This window comes from Pinus tabuliformis, chromosome X (genome assembly GCF_031772625.1).
Source record: "Pinus tabuliformis cultivar Carrire ecotype Pingquan chromosome X, CPIR1, whole genome shotgun sequence".
NCBI classification, from domain to species: domain Eukaryota; kingdom Viridiplantae; phylum Streptophyta; class Pinopsida; order Pinales; family Pinaceae; genus Pinus; species Pinus tabuliformis.
The window spans coordinates 259335828-259345767 of record NC_142308.1 but is presented as its reverse complement, the minus strand read 5'-3'; the positions used below and the strand labels follow the sequence as shown (position 1 = coordinate 259345767).

The window sequence follows — 9940 nt, the reverse complement described above, 5'->3', positions numbered from 1 at the left end:
CTGGAATGCAAAATGAAAGTTTCAGAGTATAAGGAAACTATGCAACAATGCAATATTTTAAAGGAAAATATCAAACACATGCAACATGTTGTAAGGATACTTTTACCCGAGGAAAAACTTATAGGTTTGACATTCTCCCAGTGGGAAAGTGTGACCAACACTTCTCCCAGATCCTTTTCTATTAGTGGACCCAGGATATTCAGACATTGTAAAGGGAACTGATTCTTTCGAAAGAAATCCACATTCTTCTGCTTGTTTCACCAACTCCCATTTTTTATATGGGTCACTTTCTTTGTGAGTAACATGAATTTCTCCATTTATGCTAAGAATAGTCCTTGCATTCATGAAAAATAACTTCAACGGGTAACAGTGCTTTCTCCCAAGTATAGAAAAACATATTTCAGCTATTGTAGTCTATAACATTTCTATTTCAATTGTGCGAGAAGCTCCAATTCACGCAGTTTAAAAAAAGTACCTTATAGAAAAGAAATAGGACATGAAAATATAAGGGCCAATAAACTTACTTGATAATTGTCTTACTTGATAACTTCTGATCCTTTGATGTATAATAAGTGAATAGATGAGATTTGCAAAATATTGAAAAACATGTGAGGGGTTCATGTTAGTAGTTGCGATGATGGACTATGCAAACATGGTAAGCTCCAAGAGGCAAAGGAACTCTTATATCAGATGTTAAAATAATAGGAAGGCTAAAGAAACATTGAAAAATTATTGTCAAATTCTAGAGAGGATGCATACCAAATTTTTGATAGAATGTTTCAGATATTGCTAGCATTTGTTATATATAATTTATCACTCGAATATTCTCATTAATTTTCACTATGAAACAAGGCATTTTAGGGTGGGTAGGAATGTGAATTCTCTCAGATGATTTGAAACTTACATTGTTTTTGTTCTCTTCTTTATGTTTAATTACATGTATGTTTCAAGGCTTAATACACATATACCAAACTACGGTTTGTAGGGTCTTACTATGTGTCTAGGTTGTTTAATACACATATACCAAACAACTGTATTAGAGATTTTTTTCCCCTGCAAGAAGATAGTAATCAACTTTGTATCTAGCTTAGTTCACATATACCACACATATGTTTCTAGGTTACTTAATACAACGTTACAACTTGTTTCTAGGGTCTTACTCTGTCTCGAGGGTCTTACTATATCTCTAGGGTCTTACCCTATTTATTGCTCTTAAATCATAAGAGCTAGATCTTCTTTGTTACAGAACCGGTAACTAAAAAAACGTCTACAAGATAGTATCAATGACGAGGCCCAAGCCGAACCCATCCATACTCCTCTCTTGCCCAACTAGAAACCTCCCTTGATAGTTGCTCTCTCACTTTCTTTAAAGTCATGAGTGTCCTGCTACGTACGAACCCGTAGAGCATTAGTGAGGAGCTTGACTTCATTGGTTCTAGAAGACCTACTATTTGCTTTGATAGAGCATTTCTCTCCTCCATATATTTAAATATATTTGTTGTCTTGGGGGTAATATATGTTTCGAATACAAGTGAATGTAATGCATGTATATTTACTCTCAGGCATTTGAACAATATGGGGAGATTGAATAAGGCATTGTTATTATGGATAAGACATCAGGAAAGTCACAAGGATTTGCCTTTGTCACATTTAAGCATATGGATTCTTCCCAAAGGGCATTGAAGGAGCCTAGCAAGACTATTGATGTATGTATTTCCTTTGTCAGTCTTGTAAATTTTGTTTTTTTTTTTATGCTTTGTACTGTAGGTTTTAACCCTGTACATAAATTACCTGCATATGAATTCTAAAACACAGAAAATAAAAAATGCGAGAGCATAACACATAAAACACATATACACAGATATTTTCCCCTGGATCCCAAAACTGGGACTACCAGCTTGATTTTTCATTATGTTCCTTTTAATGTTACAATACATATTTATACATGCCGAAGCATCCAATACCATGGACCAAAAACCATCGCATCCAAAACCATGGACCGAAAACCATCGTGTCCAAAACCATGTGCGAAAATCATGCACAAAACCATAGGTAGGTCCGCTCGACCTAATATAGGGTCCAAAAAAGATTTCCCAGGGCACTGCCCCAGACCCTGTAGAGGGGGGCTACCCGCCCCCCTCGAACCCCCCAAACAGGGGGGGTTTCCGCCCACCCACTGACCCCCCCGTTGTACAATCGGTGCAATGAAGGGGGGGGGGGCAACTAACCCCTCAATTCACTACGTGGGCCAGTCGTGGAAAGAATAACACAACCCAACATTCTCCCACTTGTTGTTTTCTTTCCACAGGGGGCCACAAGAGAGCTTAGTCATTTTTCCAGCCCTGCAATGTCCATTGTTTCTCTACACCAAGAGAACTTCTTAGAGCTCACAAATTTTGTCAATGCACCTGCAGTATTCTTCAAAGTGTCCACCTTTACCAACAACACCTTTTTTTCTTCTATCATATCCCTCATAAAGTGATACTCGACATCAATATGCTTTGTCTTTGAATGGTAAGTAGGCTTCTTTGCCAATAAAATTGCACTCTGGCTATCACAGTCTATCCTTATATCTCCCTGTACTAACCCCATACTTGAACACAAACGCTGCAACCAAACTGCTTCCTTTCTTGCATGAGTGGCTGCCATGTATTCTGCCTCTGTAGTTGATAGTGCCACTACAGATTGTTTCTTACTCATCCAACTGACTGCACCTCCAAATAGGTTAAACACATACCCACTTGTAGATCTTCTCTGATCCAGATCTCCAGCCCAGTCCGCATCAACAAAGCCACAGATATCCAAAACTCTGTCCAATCCTGGTCTTTCTTGGTAGCACAAACCATAATCACTAGTGCCATGCAAATACCTAAAAACCTGCTTCACTGCTGTCCAATGCTCCTTCCCTGGTTTTGACATAAACCTGTTCAATACTTCCACTGCATATTCATTGTCTGGTCTAGTATAGATCATCGCATACATCAGGTAATTGGCTGCACTTGCATATGGAACATAGGACATATCCTCTTCCTCTTCTTATTTCTTGGGACACTATTCAACAGATAACTTTATGCCTACAGGAATAGGAACCTTCACCGGTTTACTATCATGCATATTAAACCTCTGCAATATTGTATCGACATACTTCCTCTGGTTTAACCAGATCTTCCTCTTTGCTTGATCTCTTTTAATTTCCATGCCCAAAATATAGTTTACAGCACCAAGATCTTTCATGTCGAATTTGGAGGAGAATTGGGTCTTCAAATCCTGGATAATTTCTTTGTCATTTCCAACCAGCATCATATCATCCACATACAAGACAAGATAAATAACACGGTCACCAATTAATTTAAAATACACACAGTGATCTGCTTTGCTTCTGGTGAAGCCAAGTCCCCATATAAATGTATCAAATTTTTGATACCACTTCCTTGGTGACTGTTTTAACCCATAGAGAGACTTCTTTAACTTGCATACTAGTTCTTTCTTACCCTTCACCGCAAAGCCTTTAGGTTTCTTCATGTAGATATCCTCTTCTAGATCCCCGTGAAGAAATGTTGTCTTCACATCCATCTGTTCTACCTAAAAATCGAAAGCAGCAACAACAGATAAAAGTAATCTAATAGAAGCTACCTTGGCAACAGGAGAAAAAATATCACCAAAATCAATTCTCAGCACCTGGGAATAACCTTTTACTACCATTCGAGCTTTGTATTTCTCCACCTTTCCTTCTGCATTGTCTTCTTCTTGAACACCCATTTGCTGCCAATGGGTTTCCTTCCAGCTGGCAACTCCACCAGATCCCAAGCCTCATTTTTGTGCAAAGATGCCATTTCATCACCCATGGCCTCTTTCCAGAGTTTTCCATCCTCTGAATCTACTGCTTCCTTCACAGTTTTGGGATCATCATCAATAATAGATAAAGCAAAATTTGAACAGAAAGTAGATGGACTATACCTTTCTGGCTGCTTTCTTTCTCGAACTAATCTTCTCACACCTGGAGTTTTTGGCTCTTCATCTTCTGATTCCTCCTCTGTTGTAGAGTCTGATTCTTCCTCCTTTAGCTCAAACTCTATCTTCTCAGGTTCCTTTGGTTGGGCTTCATGTTTAATAACATATTTCACCTCTCTGAACACCACATCTCGGCTGTACACAACCTTCCTTGTTACTGGGTTCCAAAGCTTATAACCCTCTAAACCATCCTTATACCCAATAAAGATGCACTTTTCAGATTTACTATCCAACTTGGTTAATTTCTCCTTTGGAACATGTACATATGCATCACATCCAAATACCCTCAAATGTGAAAGAGAGGCTTTCTTACCACTCCATACCTCTTGTGGAGTCTTATCCTCCAATGCTGATGAAGGTGATCTGTTGACTAGGTAACATGCTGTCTCCACTGCCTCTGCCTAGAATTCCTATCCTAACTGGGCACCACTGAGCATGCGTCTTGCCCTTTCCATCAACGTCTTGTTCATTCTTTCTACAACTCCATTTTTTTGAGGTGTATATGGATTAGTCTTCTACTGTGCTATACCACACTTCTTATGAAATTCTTCAAATTCCTTACTACAAAACTCTCCACCGTTATCTGTCCTCAGCACCTTTATCTTCTTCTTTGTCTGGTTTTCCACCAGAGCCTTAAATTCTTTAAACTTGTCAAAGACTTCAGATTTCTTCTTAAGGAAATATATCCATGTATTCCTTGAGAAATCATCTATAAATGATACATAGTACACAGACTTACCCAGTGATGGAACCTTCACAGGTCCAAACACATCACTGTGCACAAGCTCTAATATCTGTTTCACCCTCTTACCACCATAGGGGAAACTCACTCAATTCTGCTTCCCATGCACACAACTTTCACAGAAATCAAAATCCAGAGAGCTATTACTCATACCTTCTACCATACCTTTACCATAAAGTATTCGAAGGCCCTTCTCTCCAATATTTCCAAGCCTTTGATGCCACAACATGGTCTTCTCTCCAGAGACCACTAGATTTTTTGCTCCACTTTCAGGAACCACAGAACTGTTGCACCCATCAACAATAGTGAAACCTTGCAGCTTGTATAGAGTTCCAATCCGAACTCCTCGCATCAATACCAGTGCTCCCCGAACCATCTTGCAGGTATCCTTCTCAAAAACTATTTTTACACCTGCATCATCCAGCTTGCTTACAAAAATCATATTTCTGGCCTGTCACACAGAATGAGTCGATCTTGCGGAAAAGATAGACCTTCCTAGAATCTAAAGAGATCTAGTGACAAGCAAGCCAATCAAAAACTATCTTTCTCTAAATATGCATTGATAAACAAAGGCAAACAAGTGTTTAGGCCTACCTTGGGTCCAATGCAAGTTTGTGGAAGCCTCGCTCCTTTGATCCAAATGAGCTCCCTTGTTGCGAATCTGCAAACACAAACAAGCAAACAAATTAAATAGCACCTAAAAAGCCAATATCATAAAACATATTTAACATGAAGATCAAAGAATTCATGAAACAAATGACATAAGACAATTTGTTGAGAAAAATGAATCTGATTGTATTAATTCAAATCAAAGAAGAACTTTACAACCTCTGCCTTGATGCTGTACAAGCTCCTCCCTGGGTCCAACAAGAAGTCTCCTCTACTTTGACAAGTTTCACTCTCTTCCCAATGAAGCCAAAAAGGTATGTGATCTCTCCTCTCAAGCTTAACTAGGAAGTCTTAATTCCACCAGCATTTACTGTCAAAAATGTTCAGCTTCTAACCTCCCTAGCAACCAGCCCAATGCCTTAATTTATAGTGCAATGGAGGGAAGTTACTAGGTCCTCCTTCAAAGGGATAAATCCCTCCTTCAAAGGGATAGCTCCTCTCATCAAGGGATTAGCTCCTTCTCTTTTGGGATGCATGAACCACCTAAGAGCGACCAATCCACGTCAAAATTCCTTCTAGAATCATCTAGAATTAACCCAAAGTGAGTTTTTTAGAATAAACTTGTGCCTTTTTGACTTTCACAGGGGTTCGCACCCACTCCTTTAGGGACAGAGCGGGCAGATCCGCAGTTTTTGTAAACAGAGAGTGCGGGACCATAGGCAATAGTGAGAGAAAGTGTGGAACCAGAGCTTTGTTGATTTTCAATGTCTTTCTCTCATTTTCAAAGCTTGACTTGAAGAGTTGAGGTCTGAGACTTGCTTAGTAGGATAGTACAAGTGTTGATAGATCCATACTGACTGCAAATAATCATGGTGACGATATTTTTGTGTAACATGGCCAATGCAAGAATATGTAGAACGCCTGGAAGTGTTCTAACCCTTCCACCTTGCAACATCAACTTTACTTTTCCACAAACAACAATTCTAACCTTCCTATCATCCCCTAAGAAGACATCACCACCATCGTATTTCTCATACTCGCAGAATGACTCTCTATGGGGAGTGAAGTGAAAGGATGCACCTGTGTCAATCAACCATGCCTCATGATCTACATGTGTACTTGAAAAAGCCAAGTACACATCCACACCTTCATCCGAGGTGGTTTTTGCCTTTGCATAAGGAGCATCATCAGATCCCTTTCCATTATCAGGAGCTTTAGATTTACAGTCCCTTTTGTAGTGCCCTTCCTTTTTGCATTTCCATCACACCACCTTTATAGGTTTTCCCGGAGATTTGGATCTCCTTCTAGATTTAGATCTCCCACTCCATGACTTATTTTTGTTTTGTTCTGGGACCGTCCTTGTACAGACAAGACATCACCATTTTGGCTCTCCATATTTTTCCGTCTCATTTCCTCCGTTAGCAAGGATAAGACTATTTCATCAAATTGTAAGACAGTTGCATTACTACCTATTTCAATAACTAGACTATCCCACGAATCTGGTAGAGAACACAACAAATTGATGCACTTATCTTCATCTGAAATTTTGATATCAATAGACGATAACTGACTTACCACAGTATTAAACACATTCAGATGCTCTGTCACCGAGTCTCCATCTTTCATCCTTAGGTTATATAGCTTTTTCTGTAGGAACATTTTATTCACTAGAGACTTAGATTGGTACAAAGTCCCTAACTTGTCCCATAAAGCCTTTGCCATAGCTTCCCCTGATACATTCAGCAATACTGAATCTGAGACACACAATCATATTGTGCTCTTTGCTTTCCAATCCAACTTCTTCCATTCTTCATCAGTCACTCCCATTGGTTTAGTACCCGGATCTACCACGATCCACTGATCTTTATCCACCAATAGATCCTCCATCTTGAGTTTCCACAACTCAAAACTCTGACCATTAAATTTTTCAATTTCTATCTTTCCACTGCTCGCCATCTTCTTTAACCACTAGAATTGATCTCACAGATCTCCCACTGAACAAGGTATACCACAGGCCTGAGCGAAACCCCTCAGTAACAAAGGCGTCCCCTTGAAGCCAAAACATCTTTGATGCCAAATGTAGGTTTTAACCTCGTACAAAAATTACCTACATACGAATTCTAAAACACAAAAAATAAACAATGCGAGAGCATAACACATAAAACACAGATACACAGAGATTTTCCCCTGGATCCCAAAACCGAGACTACCAACTTGATTTTTCATTATGTTCCTTTCAATGTTACAATACATATTTATACATGTCGAAGCATCCAATACCATGGACTGAAAACCATCGTGTGTAAAACCATGGACGGAAAACCATCGCGTCCAAAACCATGCACGAAAATCATGCACAAATCCATAGGTAGGTCTGCCCAACCTAATATAGGGTCCAAAAAAAATTTCCTGGGGCATTACCCCAGACCCTATAGAGAGGGGCTACTCGCCCCCCTCAAACCCCCTGGACAAGGGGGGTTGCCGCCCCCCCTCTAACCCCCCAGTTCACTATGTGCGCTAGTCATGGAAAGAATAACACAACCCAACATGTATTTGTCCACCAATATCTTATTGAATTTGAAGGATATTGTCATTAAGCATGTTTATTTTCCTAGTTGCTTATGCTTTATCAATATTATATCCCATTAAGACTTTCCAGGCATCTTGACTATTGCTTTCACCAACATTATAGACATGCATGCATTTAAATCTGAATTCCGCCCTCCAGTACCTTGTGATGTTTATGATTTATTTCAAATAGAGCAATCATTCTTTCATTTGTAGTTATCTTCACCTGGGACATTGATACCTCCTTGCAATTCTAAATTGTATTGATTGTGCCACTAATAATATCTTTATAGTTTTAATTGAATATGTATCAGGTAATATCACTGTTATTTTTAAAAATATTTAACTGATGTTGGGGAGACAACAAAATTTAACTTACCACAAAACCCCAAACTTGTTTGAAGAAAAATGAAAGCAATCCAACTATTGTTGCTAAAAGAGGTATTCCATTTATATATTGCCATTTTATCTAAGTCTTGGGACTTCTCAATCTCTACAGTACTCTATTGTTACATAGGGTGGAAGATCGATCATCAAACAACTCTGATTCATTATTAACACCTATTTTTGGTAATTTTTATATCCATTATTGTTTATTGTACATGGGAGAATTACTGTAAGGAATCTGGCTAGCAGTGGCGAGCACAGGTCCTGGTCAAAGTGCAAATCAGGCTGAAAGAAAACTTTACATGGGTGTTCATTCATATGACATGGCCAATGATAAGCTTCTAGAAGTTTTTTCCAAATATGGAGAGATAGAAGAAGGTTTAGTTGCATATGATAAGAATACCAACAAATCCAGGTTACAAATATGATATACATCGGTTTGCTTTATGATGGGCAGTTTAACATGCTTCTGCTGTTAGAGATTTATGCATGTTTTTCCAAGGCCTACTCGTTTGGCTGTATTTGTCTTGGTTAATGCTATGTATTTGTCACCAATAGGGGATTTTCATTTGTGACTTTTAAGACTATGGAGGCTACAAAGCAGGCTCTTAGGGAACCAAAAAAAACCATTGATGTAAGTGATAGCTAGTACTGGATAATGTTGGTTATATTAGTTGAAGGGCAGTTGTTGATCTTAACACCTATGTTCTGTGCTTAGCATGCAGGAAAGGACTGTTACTGTGAAACTTGTAATTGATGGTCAAAAGGAGAAGCTATCATCACAACCTGCAATATCACCACAAATGTAGACAGCTTATGGAACATAATATCCAAGCCTGAACTCATATCATAGACCAGATCCAGAGGTACAAACCTCTGCACCACCACCAATTGGTTTCTCAGCATATCCATCAGGTCTTTCAGTATATGCATCTCAGCCTCCATATGCAACACAACCTACATATGGATGAATTTCATCTGCTTCTTAATATGGTGTTCTAAGCTCCACAACACCATACATCTCAAACTAGTATGAAAAATATGCAACATCCCTCCAAGATCCATGACTGGTTCCATTAGGATTGCACACAATAGGTGGTGGAGCAGGTCCTGGTACAGGCTACCCATACTATGGTTCGGAACTAGATTTAAATCAACCGATTTTTTTTATTGAGAAATATGTTCATCAAATTAATGGAAATTAGTTTTGGATTCTACATGCATTAACCATTTAACTGGATTGTTAAGTAATACTACTAGAGTCCACTTGATAGCAATCTACTCACTATTTTAAATGTCCACTAGGTTGTTGTGACTTTTGATGAATGTGAAGTTACACATTGTTTGAGCTCAATTTTCTAAAATTGTATTGCAAGAAGAAGAAATTCGTTATCATATATGTTATTAGTGGAGTTTTCCAACCAATGTATACTCAGTGAGCAGTTTTGTTTTTATTTGAATGTAAGTTGGTGTCATGCTATGATTTGAAATAACTAGTTAAAAAATTATGTTTATTTTCTTGTAGACGTGTTGGAAAAGATTGTGTTTGTTTTGATAAAGCATTGCTCTCCTCCATATATTTAAATATATTTGTTGTCTTGGGGGTAATATATGTTTTGAAGC

General features: G+C 38.5%; 1 pseudogene; it reads left to right on the top strand.

Moving 5' to 3' along the window:
• The first annotated feature begins 637 nt into the window (after positions 1 to 637).
• On the top strand, positions 638 to 9522 carry LOC149139373 (UBP1-associated protein 2C-like; annotated as a pseudogene).
• The last annotated feature ends 418 nt before the right edge of the window (positions 9523 to 9940 follow it).